We start from the raw sequence: 16,149 nt of genomic DNA, 5'->3' as shown, positions 1-16,149 counted from the left end.
ACTGTAAGTTCAATGAACTTAATTCCATACACTTCTTTCTCTTAATGTAACTAAAGATCAGTTAGTTTTACACTGACGCTTATGTAGACCAGACTGTCACCTCAGCACAGTGTCTACTAATAACTAACAGTGATTAGTTCAGTGAATTTTTGCTGAAATATTTTTAAGATACATCCTCACCTCTGTGTGAATCACATTAATGGATTGTTTGAACAGCTACTTCTGGCAGCACCGAAAGGAAATGATTTATAAGTGGTTTGTGTATAACAGGCAAAAATATTCCTAGAAGTTTCTTCAGTCCAGACTTTCATGGTATAATATTGGAGGCAGATTGTGATCCCCATGTTCATTATTTGCAATGTGTTTTGACTGATTGTTTAATGTTCCGTTTTTGACATTGTCCTATTTGAAAGTTAAGATGTTATGGAAGGAGCTACGTTCTTTTAATCTACTTCTGCTAAGTAAATCCGTGATGGACAAAGATTAACGAAGTTGATGTTTTGTCTTCTAATAGCGAAAGCAAGAGTGAAAGTGACCCAGTTCTTTGAAAGCAACTTGTAGGACAGTCCTTGTACAAGCCTTGCTGCCAGGGATAGTTGTGGACCCTGGCTAGCTTCAGTTTCATATACTTGAAAAATGCAATAAATACATACAGAGGTCTCTGATTAAAGAGTGAAGTTTAACTGCTGAAGGAAGAAGTCCTCCATACTATGGTTTTCATGCACTATTTTTATGCATATTGTCATTAGTTATTTCTATCAGACATCTCCTTGTATGATGCTCTCATGAGGAACATCTTGTTAGGACTCCTCCAGCTTTCCTCTCAAGCCACACTTCTTTCTTCACTACTGACTTGCCTCTTCTAAAAGGAAGTAATTCCAGTTATTCACACCTGCCTGTGAAAATCTTCTCTAGCATGCTCATTTTCACCATCTGCAGTGTGTGGAATTAAATATGCAATATTCATGAGGGAGGGGAAGATCTACTTGATGAAACCCTAAACCCTAAAATGTAAATGGCAAGACATTACAGCAGACACAGTGAAGCTTTGATTGCTACATATACATGAAGAACTGGGCTGGCTAATTTTGTAATATAACATTCTATTATCACTTATAGGCAAAAATCTCTGTTGGCAGAGATTGTTGCTTGGTGGTGAAATGAGGACTGACGGGTGCAACCACAGAAACCAGCTAAAAGGATTTGAATCTAAGGGAGAAGCTGTGCACTTCTGGGTATCAGTCATTTCTCTATTTCATTAAAAAAGCATAAGTGCTTAATTGTTTTTGAGCTTCATGCTTTTGTGTTTGCTGGGTAATATCAGAGTTCAGAGGTTGTAGGAGAGACACAGAGAGACACACAGTGATAGAGTGATGGCAAAAAAACCCAAACAGTTATGTTCTTCCGCAGAGTCCACAGTGGTGTGACAACACAATCTACAGCCACAAAGAGAAATGGCCAAGAAAGAGAAATAGTGTAAATGACACTCAGGTGGTTGTTGAAGACGCAGAAAATCACAGGAAGTAGAGCAAGATACATGTTAACCTCACATGAACTCCACATGCATTTCCTGAAATAAACAAACTACTGGAGGAGAATTCTGACAAGATGAATGTGATTCCTGATTTTTCTAGGCATCTTATACTGGGGCCTTTTGGAAATCACTCTCCTAGAGGTGCTTTCACAACACAGAGGGAGTTAATGATGAGTTGTATTGTCTTTATGTATGCCATGAGATTCCCAAAAACTCAATGCCCCTCCACCCCAATTTTTTTAAGTCAAGATCCCTTCCCTCAGGGGAGATGAGATATGGTAATGGTTTGCATAATTTAAATTTTAAGAGATGCCCACATAAGCTTTCTCTCCTGTAAATTCTTTAACATACAGTAAGACATGAATTAGTATTACCATGTCATAGAACAGTCATGGCAGTTACAGGGTCTTTCTTTGCCTGCCTATTATGAAACTATAAAAACTAATCTTAACATTAATCCTTTTGTCAGATGTGGCTGAGCTGAGCCAGCAGGTTAGAACACTCCAAAAACTTCTATTTATGCATTTTCACCCTCTATGAATTTTTCGAGGGACACTAAAAACAACAGCAACAACAAAAGCCTTTCAGTCATTAGAGAAACTGTCAAGAGCTGGGTCAGATGATGTAATGGTTAATATTCTGAGCATTCAGAAAGTGACTTTCTATAATTTTTCAAGTACTCTTCCTATTTTAAAATAAAAGTGTGAGGGATTATGTTTACCTCCTTTCTATGGTGAATAAAGGCACAGATTTATTGTCTATCCTGCCTCTCCTATCAGCACCATATAATGTGGCTTCTGCACTCCATCCCCCAAATTGTCATGCTACCACAGTCCTCTTTGGCTTCTCCACAGTGATTAAGTCCCACAAGAAGGGTTATATTTTGCTCAGTAGTGAAAGATTTAAAGCATTCACAAGAAAGAAAAATAAGAACAAATCACTCCTTGTCCCCAAATAAGCTCAACACTTTCATGTTCTGTCATGTGCGCTTAGTTCTACGGAGGAAGAGAATAAGGAGGGTGAATCACCTACAGGAGAAAATGTGCAATATAGCACCAGCTGGATGGCAGTTCTTCCCCTCTGCATTTATCTGAGATACCATGAGGTGTTCCTTTATAGGGAGTGAATTTTTGTATTTATGAAAGATAGCTTGATTTCCTATGGAGATGGAAACCTTCTGTGTATCACCCCATCACAAAATAAATGAGAAGTAACATGTGAGCTTTCCACTCACACCAGCCTCAACCATTTATTTCATCTCTATTATGTAGGAGTCTTCTCTAGAGTAAACGTTGCCTACCTTTAGGTACTGTCTACAAAGCACTTGATTATATAATACCAAAATAATAAAAATAATAATACAGAATTAATAACAATTATTTCTAAGTGATATGTTCACCCTTTTTGACTCAATTACTCTCACTGTGATTGGTATTTTATACCGTCTCATTTACCAAAAGCCACAGGAGAGAACAGAGGTATATGACAGGCATAGTCACTTCTCTTTAAAAGAAAGAAATACAAAAATATTTTAGTTGTTTCATTTTTGGTTGCAATTTCTCACCTCTAAGAAGCTAATTGAAAAGAAGGAGGTAGTTTCATAGCAATGACTCTTTTCTTGGTTAAAGTTATCTACAAATATTTGTTGCAAATAACTTTATCCAGGTAAAAAGTAGGCATCTGGCCTAAGGAAGCTAAATTGGTTTCCTCTCCTCTCAGCGGAGAGATATAAGAATTTCCAGGGATTCATCCCATTTACCTTAAATGCTTACCTTAGGAAAGGATTTATCATATCCTTTGGAGGTATTGACATCTCTCCCTTAACTAAAAAGGACCTAAATGATTTGCTTAAGTTAGACATCTATCTTTTAACTGGTTAATGCTAGAACAATTCCACGCAAAGTCCCCAGGAGGAGAAGTCAGCTCCTCCCCTCATCAGTGTATCAATATCACGACTGTTCTACAAGGTTCTGCTAAATGCAAACAAATTATGAAGCAACTGGCAAATGTAAAGAGAAAAATTCAAAGTATGTACCACCTGACCTTAATGGAGAGCATGGACAAAGATTGCAGAGATGTTGTATCATTTTTTGCCCCATCACATCCCAGACTATTGCTGCAGATGTGTTGGACTTCATGGCTTTCCAGTGGCATACTTCAAACACTAACATCAACCAGTCTTCAGCTACCTAAAGAAAAATCCTCACAAACATGCATGTAATACGTGATCCCCCATCACAATAGCTTGGAAGACTCATTCCAAACGGGTGTGAGATACTTTGCTTTCATCAGATTACCCACCATGTAAGGGCTGTAGCTCCTTTACTACCTACTAAGGACTCCTAACTGTAGCTGTCCCGGTTTTGTGAAGTGTGAGGAGCTAAGGTGCTGTACCTTGTGATTCTCAGTGTGTGTTCCTGCTGATATGGAAAACATCCTAAAATACCATTGGCTCAAGCTAACTTGGCAGCAGTACAGTGGAAACAGTGTGATATACTTGGCTCCTGCCGGTGATGAGTTTGTCCGTAAACTGTAGCTAGGTCCTTTATAGGCAAAATGGGTGACGGAAGATCCAGCAGCTGCTTCTGTTCATTTCTTTCCCTAGAAAAATTGATTTTGAGCTCTTCTTCACTGCAAATGGCATGCAAACACTGCTGCTTTTCGCAGTTCCCAAAATTGCTTTTAAAATTTGTTTTCAAGTAATTTTAGCAGGTGAATTAGGTGAAGAAAGCATAAAAGTGAAGGGAACCAAGCAAACTGACTCTTCGGCTACAATGGTTATAGGTCAAGTGAGAGTCTTTCAGAACATAGAGACAAAGGAACCTCGTAGTATTGAGCCCAGTACAGAAACTGTGATATAATAACTCAGTCTTCTGAGGGAGTCTGAGGGAGAACAGAGCTGTAAAAATCTGTTACCTAAAGGACTGGGTCACGATGCTAATGCTAGACTTTTCTCGCGGAAACCGAAAGAGGGCATAGAGAGGAGGCTGCAGTGGTAGAAGAGAAAAATTTTGAAAGCAGATTTCTTATGAAAGTCAAGAGAAATTTAATAAATCTTGTCCCCAGTTGGATATATTCCACTTCTTGCAAAACTCTGCTGCTTGGCTCAGAAGTCACAGAATAATGGAGTAACTAGAAACTCCTTCACTGGTGCAATAGCTGGTAGAGAAATAGTCACCTTAATGAATCATCCCAAACGGACAGTGGCAGTGGCTTTGATGAATGACTGCGTAGTCCTTATGTTAGCTTCTGCCTGCCACCTATACCATGATTTTGTTTGTGTAATAAGTAACAACATATTTACAGTGATTTTTCAAATGAACAAAGAAGTAGGCTTTGGAACTGGTCAACTTTTTGGTGACTTCTCAAGAGATGGAGACCTGTAAAATAATGGACACCCTTTTCTTCTCTCACATGGAGCTAATGCAATGTCCAGCCGCATGCTGAGAAACTGCATTTAGTAGACATGTTCCATGTCTGGAGAGACATTCTTGGTCTGAGCAACATGCAGACCTTGCCCAGAACTTCAGCTCAGACTCAAACACCAGGCATTAAAGCCTAATCAGAGCCTACTGCCAGAAAAACCTGTTTTTCATCAGGTCAGCACAAGAGGAAAGTTTTACCCAACCAATCCCAAGTCCTGGGACAAGTCCCCTGCCCCACTTTGAGGATGACAATCAGTCATTTGGATAGTATCAGGATATCCAGCACTCTGCCAGGGAGACATACATTTTCTACAAAATGAGAGGACAACATAGAAAATCATCTGGAGAATTAGTACAGGCCAAAGCAATTCCTGATTAAGCATTCTCCCTTGAGGAGGAATCTTGAAAATACAACACCACAACACAGAGCCAATGGAGAGAGAGTCAGAAAACCAGATTTTCCTTCCAGCTGGCAGCGGAGGTACAGTGTGGGATTTGCCTACCGATCTGAGAGAGGAAACAATACTCAGACTGTGTCAAGCAAATGTGCTCAGACCACCATGGAGTTTTTCACCTTTCGTAACCTTTCCCTATGGATCTGCTGAGCAAGGCTTAATTTAAACTACAGTATTAGACAAAAACTTAAACCATTTTATTATAGGAAGGATGCTTTTCCTCTGCTTTATTGTAAGTACTAATGGGCAGTACTTGTAAGCATGATGAAAAAGGAAATTTTATATTTTATATTTTTCTTTCTTGAAAAGTTACTTAATTTTTACAGCCAAAATATAAAACCCAGATCACAAAAAGAAAAGTCTGAATACATAAAATCACCTTTGCTACAAAAGATATCTTGGCAGCAGCTAAAGTCCTGGAGATTAAGAAAATATGTGGAGAATTATTGGATATTAAGAAACTTTAACAACTACAAAGAACAGACCAGCAGAAAAAGTCCTACTGCTGATTTCTGTGCACTAGCAGTAAATGAAACAGGCAGCTAACATAGATCCTGAACTTCTCAGATTATGTAATTTTCTCATTCTAAGATGTGGCTTTCTTCTTTCAGATGAAACCATATTACAGAAATATGCATATAACTATCAGTTACACACCAAGTTGTTCTGAAATATAATAATTTAACTGAAAAAAAACCTTCCTTGCTGACCATTTTCCTGGCTGTGCCCATAAAAAAGTACTTCTGAAATATCACTTGAGGGCAGAAAAACATCTCCCAAACTAAGCAACTGCATCCTACACCTTTGATACAAATAGGATATTTTTACCAAGTTAAAAAAAATCACTGTGTTAATATCATAGTATTTATATCAGTTGTTAAAGAGAATCAGATAAGTAAAATAACACAAGTTAATAGAATTGGCATGACTATACTGTATTTACTTTGTTGAACTCAGGACTACTATATCAAAAGGAATTTTACATATTTTACATCAGCATCTTTATTGGACATGAATTATAATTTTAAATCTACACAAAAATGCACATATATGCATGCTTTTACTATAATAACTACTTCAACATTTTCAAAATTTCATTTATAAGTATAACACATCTATACATGCATCTATAACATATACATTGTATAATCATCTATACACTTCATATTTCTCTTATACATATTTATTTTCATATTTCTATAACCCTCTATATTATAGACTTTTATATATGGTAATTATTCAGACTTTTATATATATGATATAACAAATGATTATATATACTTATGTTAGAGGCAGTTTAAAAATGTAAATATATTAATCTTTTATTGTAATGTACAGTGACATGTTAGCTGTATATTAACATGCAAGTGAAATAATTTGATTAGCAATATATTTACTCTTCCTAAATTTTAGTAAATGGGCTCTTCTTAGAGTTACAAACAGACATGAAATAGAGGCTGAATGGCATCTGCCTTTGCTTTCAATAATTCTAACAGTAAGGACATATTCCTAGCAATATAATGCAATAGTATCTTCACATGGAGCTAATAAAATGTCCAGCTGTGCGCTGAGAAACTGCATTTAGTGCAGGAGAAGGGTCACATACCTCTATGGAGGAAGAACTGCTCTCACTACTCTTGCCACCAACAACTGGAGAGTTGCAGAAGAGCCTGCTAAGTTAGCTCCTTATTCACAGAGAAATCAAGTTGCTGTAGCAACCCTATAGCAACCCCAGCTGCCCAGTCCTCTCCGAGTCCATTGATCTTTCATCAGCCACAAAGAGAAAAAACAAGTTGCAGAGACCTTTTAAACTCCTTGGTAGCTAAGCTGTCTTAAGTGATATGGAATTTTAAGAACCCTGAGCCAAAGATAATAGTCTTTCACACTTATGCTGTGCAAGAAGGACAGCTCTGAGAAATCCTTTCAACACCAGCCTCTGCCTCTGGTCTCTTTACCCACTGCTGCAGCCCAGCCCTCGGAGGCAATGTAGCAGGTCCCTGTTGCCAATCCAGGGGAACAACATGGAATGACTTTGCTCTTTGCAAGAGCTCTTTGCAAGCATCATCTAATCCTAGCTAATTCTCACAACACCCTGGAAGGTAGGTAAGAAGTTTCATACTAAGCCTTTGGATTTGGGCTTATTATACTTATTTATAGAAAGCACAGAGACAGATTAGAATAAAGGATCACAGATGTATTTACAGCTGCTCAAATTCATAGGACACTTTCTACTGATTTCCGCAGTTTGGTTCAGAACTTTGTTGGCTAAGAGACGATTTAAGTCAAATGTTAGAGCTATTTATTCTCTCTGCCTGTTTTGGGGTCCTTGCTAGATCCATTTATAATAGCAGTGATGAACTGTTAAGCAACTATTAATTTTGCATTTAAACAGCAGGTTAGGGCAAGTCCTCCCAGACAGTTACAGCAAATATCAGTGGTGAGCAGCCTGTCTACCAAGGCCTTTCATCATTAAGATAAAAGCTGTCCCAGAGGGGGTTAACAGGACCCCAAGGTGAGTCAGTGTGGTAGGAGCTATAAAGCTACTTCCCACATGTACCAGTTCAGGAGACATCCAATGTCATAAGCTTCTTTGCCTTGCTTTGTTTGAAGTCTCCCCATCTCTAAAGCTAGTCAGAAAATGAAAGGACAGGGAAAGGACAAGGGAAAGGAGAGGAGAGGAGAGGAACAAAAATATTCCAGAAATTTCCATTCATCTGGATATTTTCTGACCTATCCATTTGTATAAATGCTGTTGTTCTACCTTTGGTCTGCTTGAAGTTCTGTTGATTGCTTCCTGCGTGGCTTTTGCAGCTGCAGCCTTCAGCCTGTTGCCAGACTTCCCTTCTGCCTTCCTTTCTACATGTGCTTCCTTTTACTCCTGTTTCCTTACTAAAGATGTTTTCAGACTCTCCTCCCTCCTCCAGCACTCCATATATCTGTTCCACTTTCCACCCTGTCATCTCTGCAGTCACTCCTCCGTTAAGCCTCCTCTGATCTGTCTCCTCCCCCATCAACTTAGCCTCTAGTTCTTTTTCCCCTCTCCCAGAATTTATGGCTGTACATCAATTCTCTCCTCGTTTCCTGCCATTATCGCTTAGATGTCCTATGTCACTTTTTTTCTTTTCTCCCCTACTTCCCTTTCTCTCCTTCTATCTGAAGTCCTGGTACATAACCTTAATCAAAAAGCTGATTGAAACTGAAAGCCAGATTTATCAGTGCTCTTTGGTACACTTAGCTGAACAGGATAATTATAAATAATGATTTAAGGTGGGAACTTTAATCCAGTAATGTGTCCTTGTTTGTTTTCCTTTCTAAAGCCTCAGAACAGGAAAGCTCATGGTGTCCCTGCCCATTATCTTTTCCCTGCCCAGCTGTCATTCAACACTTTTTGAAGTCCTCCTACTCCTAATAAAATGATTGTTGAAGAGCTTAACCCATATACAAAAGAAGCAAGTAAGCATGAAAAGTAAGTCACATCCTCCATTCACCTGCAACAGACCTGAGAGAGAATCCACGGCGAGTCGGTGAACAGCTCAGACTTCTCTGAACAGAGACAGACCACGTCAGTGGAGGAGTGCAAAAGCTGGGCTACTAAAAACAGTGCCATTCTTTCCATCCCACAACAGCTAGAAAGGAAATGGGATGGATCCTTCACCTCTTTCTTATGCTTTGGGAAGTCAGAGTACTCTTTAGTGTTTAGCATTTAAAAACAGTCTTTAAAATTACACAGGATAAAGATTACAGAATTGTAAACGTGCCATTACAACACGAAGCGCCCCAGGCATGTTTGTGGTGGCATGCACACCTCCTGCCTAATTATACTCAGGCTTCTCTGTTTAGGCAAAAAGTAACAATCGTCACTTATCAGATTCCCAAAATGGTATTGGAGATGATTCAGCAAGACACTCCCAAGCCTTTCTGGGTAATAACAACCACAGCGTTACAGGGTTACATAAATGCTTGTTCCCTTCAGCTTCTGCAACCAGTTCTTCCATGTCGCTCTACGCTCTGTTAGTGTGTTAGTGGCTTTCTAGCTAGTTTTTCTTCAGTCTTTCTTTCGTAATTCCTTTTCTCAGCTGCCAAATTCTAACATAGACTTCATCTCCTTTCCCTAAAACCTTGCTATCATACTGTGTGTCCACCTTCTCCCGGCAGTTAAATTTTGACCATATCAGAACAGTTCCTTTAAAAGTCTTGGAAGTGTAGACTGAAATTCTCGACTCAGCTTTTCACCTTAATGCAACAGGGAGATTCCTTTCCACTGTACTTTAAGTTCTGTGAGAACAGTTTTAACAATATAAATTCTAGATTTTACAAAAGATTGCATTTTTAAAGTCCACGTGCTCATGGAAGCCTGCCAGTATCGTGATCAAACTGCATGGATATCTATCAGTTTATAGTTATCAAATTTGCTTACTGCCCTCTGTCTCTGGTTTTAATGTGTCTGTAGTTCTAATGTACACATACCTGATGAGTGTCTCTACACATATCCATGTAATCTGTAAGAATTCTTTATAACAGACAGAAACAGCTGCTGTGGAGATGATTTCTTATGTACTCTCATAATAATAATAACTTTCCTGGCAGACAGCTCTCATCCATTACGCTTATAAAAATCCTAGTAAAATACAACTTCTTTGTTATTTGGAGGCAGCAGATCTTAGTATTTTGATTCTTCATGAGCATGTAATGAAAATCTTTATCTTGGCATGACAGGCTTATGTTGCCTCATGAATTGGTGAGGCTTGAGAGGGTCTTGTCTTTTCTTTGACAGTAGACATGAGAACATATTTTCCTGCAGATAATTTACATTCCCATGCCCAAGCAAAATACAAAGACTCTCCTTCTTAGGGGAAATAATATTCCATTTTTGACCCAACAAATATTTAAGTGTTTATACATGCTTGCATGTATGTATGAACACGCATGCAGGTGCCCTGCTTCAAAGTCAAAGCATGTCTCCTGAGTCTTTGTGTGTAGTTGAGGTCTCTTGCCTCTTGCAACCTTGCCTATTGCCATTTTCCAGCATGCAAACACCCTGAGGAAATACCACCGTTTCCTCGGAAACTGTGGTGTATGTATCACACCGAAACACATGTGACTAGGAGCGTTTGTGCCTATACAGACCTTTGAAATTGTGCTATGATTCCCCACATAACCTTAGCCAAGCTACACTTTTCATACCAGTCAGATTCCTCACCTGAAGAATGGGGCAGTAATATAGACTTGGTTCTTTGGCATGTTGCCAAACTTCATGTATTGCTTAAAATGTCCTTTCTGAGGTGCTACAGCCTTCTTTAATGTGGCTACTGTATTTCTTTGTAACCTTGCTTTCCTTATGATGAAATTCTTCCATGAATAGATTCCCATTTTGAGAGCAATGCTTTGGCTAAGTACTATTTTGATACTTCATGTGTAATTCATAATATGCACGAGGCATGTGCTATGCAGACCGGACAATTCCAACTTCCAGTGTATAGTCCCAATGCAAATGTAATATATACATCACCTAATTCCTCTTCCAGATCTTTCTGGATCACCTGAAAAGGTATCTTGATTGGATCCTACAACTCTAAGGATCAAAATCCAGTGTAAACCTGTCCCTAGCTACTATACCAAGAAAGAGGATTAGATAAGGTAGTATAGACATACTGAAATGGCAAACGCTAATCAGGATGCAGAGTATGAATACATTTTGCCAACATCACAGCAAGGTCCTAATATGTGATGTCTTCTACTTTATTGTAGGAAATCTTTGCACTCTTGTTGTTCCCTGTCAGGAAGGTGATGTGCAGCCCTCAAGCATCCTAGCAGAACTGAGCTAGTGTATTTTTTCCTGTGTGTGAACTTCAGTAAAATTTTCCAGGACTAAAAATTAACATATCTTAGTTTAAAAAATGATGCAGCAGACCTCAGCAAATTTTTCTGAAAAATCTTTAGTGCCGTGGAAATAAATGACCTGCCATTCTGGGTAGGATTCATTTTTTCACCTTTTGTTGTCAATATTGTAGACATCTGAATGGCTATCTAGAATTTCTTCATAGTCTACAGAGAAGGATAGGCCTTTCTAGGGCATAAGTCCTCTCATCCTTAGTAGATGATAAATTAAGAGTAGTTTCCATGAGCAACCTGACATGTCTGCCTATTCCTCTGAACAGGTTTATCTCAAAATATTTCCCCATATGAGATGAATTTTCTCCTTTTTTCCTACGCAAAGAAGAAAGGATATTCTACATAACACCTCCCAAAAATGGATATGAAGATGCAGTCCAAAGATCTTGAAAGATTTTCAGGATTTCAGGAATAACTTGTATTCAACTTCATGAGGCATTTGAAGGCAGCAGCAACAAATAAAACAAGTATGCTTTATCTGACCTGATCCTATCCTCATTTTTTAATTGGGACTTATTTGGTTCTTAGTCTTACTTGCTATGGGGAGAATTTCAGCCTGAAAAAGGGGTTGCAGTTAGCGAAACTTGATAGAACAATGTAACTTGAATTTAAATAGCCTATGGGCATTGTTCTCCAGTTTTATTCAGGATGAATTTCATCACATTTGAAAAAGCTCATATAACTTTTTTATTAAATAATGGCAACATGAAATTTCCCTATTCTGATTTATTAAGAATTTTAATCTCATTTTTTCTTATACTCTTTATCTCACCATATTTTCATTAATAAATAATTAAAACTCATTAAACACTGCTATGCTTACTGTGTTCTGATTAAGCTTAGTTGACTGCTGATGGAATCCCAGCCAGGGCTTTTTTTTTTTTTTAATGATTTTAGGGGCACTTAGGTGAGACACCATGGCAATTAAATAATTATTGCTTTTAATTAATTATATATTAAGATACTGATTAGCTTGATATTAAGTTTTTTTATTAAAATAGGTGTTTCATCCTGTTCTCTGTTTTTAATAGTCCTTTGGTTTGAGCTGATATTACAGACTTCTTGGTCATGTAAACATCTGGTTATATGATATAAAATAAACAATACAGTATTCAGAATAGGTACGTTTCTATAGAGCAAATGCCAGTTAACTAAAGGTTTAGCAAGAACATGTTGATCTAGAGAAATTATGCAATGCTAAGTGATATTTATGAAGAAGTATTATATTGATAAATATTTAATGTCTATGTGTTGCTGTATGGCATCTCTAATAACACCAAAAGATGTAACATATGCCAGTACGTTGCATTTGTGTTCAGCAACCATTTATATAGCAGCACTAAGCTTGTCTTTGTTGCACATTGCGTGTGTAGTTGACACTTCAGACAAACCAAAAAGATATTAAGACTTTTTTTTTATTTTAGCTTTCATGAAAAATCAGGAGCAAAATAGCTCCTGAACAGTTCAGTGGCTCATACCCTGACATGAGAGATGGACGTTCATAGGATCTGTTAAAATTCAGAGGCCTCAGAAGTGGTCTGCCAGCTTTTTATTAAGACAGGGCCTGACAGTCTCAAATTTCATGAATATAAATATAACCAGAAATTCATAATTCATTCATAGTGTTACTATTCACATTCATACATCATAGTGTCACTGTTTTCTCTACGTGTTCAAGAATTCAGAGTACTCTGAATTTAGAAATTGCAAAGTGATGTAGTTCTTTTTTCAACTACAACTCATCCCTGACGTATTTACTCAGATAATTGAGAGTTCTCAGTGAATCACCACAGAACCTACAGGGAAATTGGAAGAGCTGGCAGTGGCTACCGAGGCTAGGCAGCGAGACTGGAAACTCCCATGCCTCAAAAAGGAAATGTCAGAGTAGGAATTTTTGCTAGGCCAGTTGCCTAGACTTGCTGCCTACAAGCCCAGAATTGGTGACAGTGATTGTCCTCTTCTCCATTTGAATCTGGAAATATCTGGAGTGATCCAGAAAGAGGAGCCAGACTAAGTGGCCACTCACAAGAATTCAAAAGAATTTACATCTGAGAAGTGATGAAGTTACACATGTATAAGGAAGTGGAAAATCGGGCCCAAGAAGTTCTGTGGGTTTATTCAATTTTTCAGTGATGAAGCCCATTTATTTTCATGCATTTCCATAAAATCTCAGCATGAATGAAACCAGCATGTCTGCTTTATTTCTGTAAGCCAGACACTGCAATATTCTACCGTATGAGAATCCAAAAAAGGTTATTTTCAGAAGTCACAAATGATTCTGGATCCCTTCCATCAAGATATCTGATTTAGGAAGATTGCTAGCTGTCCTTTGAAAAACAGATCCCTTTTAGTTGGAATTACTATGTTTCCCAAAACTAAGATATTAACATTGCTCAAAGCTTTTCAAATACAGAATTGCTAGCTACTTACAGAACTGGAAGTGTCTAGTTTGTTTACGTAGTGGAGGTCTGTATAGTGAAAAATAAAGTTAATGGTTTAGATTATTTCAATTTTGGCAAATACAAGTTGTTTGAACCATCATAAATATAAATATCAGATCTAGTTTATCAGGCAGATAGTTCTCTAAAATGTCTTAAAAGAGAAGTAGAAAGACTATCTGTCAGTTTTTTATCCATATAGCCTATAACCTTGCCCATCAGAGTCACCTGGAGTTTCTCCAGCAGGACTCTCACAGCGCTAAGCTCATCTCCTACTGGAAGGATTCTTAACATTTGTTTTTCATCTGAGTAGATATCAAATATCTTTCATCTCTTTGGCCTCTCAATTGTATTTCCCAAACACAAGTGCCATATCTGTCACGCCCCTCTGATGGAAAAGTAAAGTTGAGAATGCTTTATGTCCTTTGAACGAGTGTTGACTTTCCAGCATGCCCCAGCATGCCCTTTTTTAAAACATCTCTTTCTGGGAGTTCTTGATTTACAATATATAACTTCATATGCAAATGCATATGAAGGTGCAGCAAGCAAAACCACAGGCTTTACAAAGGTTCTGACAAGCAGCTGCTCTTTACTTTAGCAAGCACAAGTAATATACAGTGCTAGACAAAAGAAGCCATGATTTCATAATTCAGGTAACAGGTTGCTACCCCAAAGAACTGGAACTTTTCTTTTTTTCTGCCCAAAATGACAGTATAATGTTGGAAATTCAAGAAAACTAAATTTTTCATAGCACATTGTATTGTAATTTTCTGAATTCATGGGCTCACACCCACCTCCCCCACTTTTGGGTCTGAAGCTAAACTCAGTAGAAGACATTCTCTAAACAAAGGAAGCCATGTGGAATACATTCCTTTAAAAACCAGGCCACAGGTATATCATAAGATGATACCATTATTGTCTCAATATGTGAGTTTACTATTTGTAGCTTTTACCTTTTAAGCTTGTATATACAAGCTATGAGCTTCGTGGATCTGGTTGTTATATTTCTAAAATATAGGCTCCTTTAAGAAGATAATATAAAAGGTGCCTGCACTATTCTTGTTTCCTTGAGGCAGTATTCCTCTGTGGATTGACCAGCATTAAGAATTTGACTCTATTTAAATCTTGAATAAACATTCTTTTGTTTCATAGTTTGCAAGCTTAAACAACTTAAGGAACTTTTCCTTTACAGAATATGCAGACATTATAATTAATGAGAGGTCCACATGACAATTTTTGTTCGAAATCCTCGAATACTTGCATTGTTATCAGGGTCAACAGGCAGAGGCTCCAGTATGAAGAATGGAAATGTCTATTTCTTGTGCTCAAAGACTTTCTGCCCTACGAGGCAGCTGTAATGGACACTGATCCTTGTTAAATGGGGAAGATACTGAACAAAATGTCACAAGAAAGCTTCTTGCACTTTGTGAAGACTTGGAACTACACTTGCACTTTGGGTCTCTAATGGATCTGGCAGTAATTGTGGGAAGACTAGCAGCCAATGCGATGCCAGAAAGCAAGAGGTCAAGAGCAAGAAACATACTGGGATTGAGACAGATCTTGACATTGCACAAGTCATACTTAAACACGTGCCAAGAGTGACTGTTCAGAGGCCAGTAGCCCAAAGATACTTGGCTTCTGTTTTCATTTTTAATCATTTTGTTCCAAGCACGTATAAACAATACCTAATTGTAGGAAAGCTGGGAGGCAAATTTCAACTCCAAAGAGTATGTAAAAGGGTAAAGGAAACTCTGATGTTAACAAGGGAGAACAAGGCTTAAGAAGTACTATCTGAACAGCCTCAAGGGACTAGACAGCAAATAGACCAACAATTTTCAAAAACGACTATGATGTGGAAAGAAATTAGGAGAAAAGTAAAGACCCAAAAGAGATACTAAAAATACTGCAGAAAATAATGAACTGAGCAAGAAAAAAAAAATATTAATGTCAACAGATGAAACAGTAAACCAACAAAAATACTTCAGATAACTTTGACTTTAATGAAATCAGTATCATCCAATAGAATCCTCATTTTATTGTGGATCTTATAATGTTTAATTATAAGGTATAATGGTTGGCATGGTTAAACGCCATTCATACAGTCAATTGTTAGCATGAGTATCTCGGCTTTCATTTCTGAAAAAGAAAGTAAGTTTCTAGCTATTAAATCTATGGGGAAAAAAACAACACAAACATTTACTTTAATTCTTGCAGTGAAACCAGCCTCCTGTTTCTAGAAAGCTCAACTCATTATTCTTGAGGATTTTTTTGTGTTGGATAGTCCCAATTTTTGCAAAATGTGGTCAAAGTGTCATAATTCAGGGGAACCCAAGTAACTATTTTTTAAAGATTGGAATCTATTATTATTACATAATTCTTAAGAGAAAATCATCATGTTAAAATAG

At 37.7% G+C, this 16,149-nt stretch overlaps 1 protein-coding gene and 1 long non-coding RNA gene across 6 annotated transcripts in view; one reads left to right on the top strand and one right to left on the bottom strand.

Moving 5' to 3' along the window:
- CD36 (CD36 molecule (CD36 blood group)) overlaps positions 1 to 8,722 on the bottom strand; it is a 40,192-nt gene extending 31,470 nt beyond the window's left edge. For 3 of the 5 annotated variants that reach the window (XM_067316836.1, XM_067316831.1, XM_067316835.1), the window contains exon 1: positions 8,176 to 8,722. The gene's annotated coding sequence lies outside the window, so the exon portion shown is untranslated. Of the gene's footprint in view, positions 1 to 7,020; positions 7,096 to 8,175 lie in introns of those variants that run through there. The other 2 variants (XM_067316834.1, XM_067316833.1) reach the window with 2 other exon arrangements.
- On the top strand, positions 7,435 to 12,001 carry LOC106485668 (uncharacterized). The gene is made up of 3 exons (XR_001292755.2): positions 7,435 to 7,513; positions 8,732 to 8,880; positions 11,573 to 12,001. It is a non-coding gene; the product is annotated as an uncharacterized lncRNA (long non-coding RNA).
- The last annotated feature ends 4,148 nt before the right edge of the window (positions 12,002 to 16,149 follow it).

Source organism: Apteryx mantelli, chromosome 1 (assembly GCF_036417845.1).
Source record: "Apteryx mantelli isolate bAptMan1 chromosome 1, bAptMan1.hap1, whole genome shotgun sequence".
Taxonomy (NCBI): domain Eukaryota; kingdom Metazoa; phylum Chordata; class Aves; order Apterygiformes; family Apterygidae; genus Apteryx; species Apteryx mantelli.
This window is presented reverse-complemented; position numbering and strand designations above follow the sequence as displayed.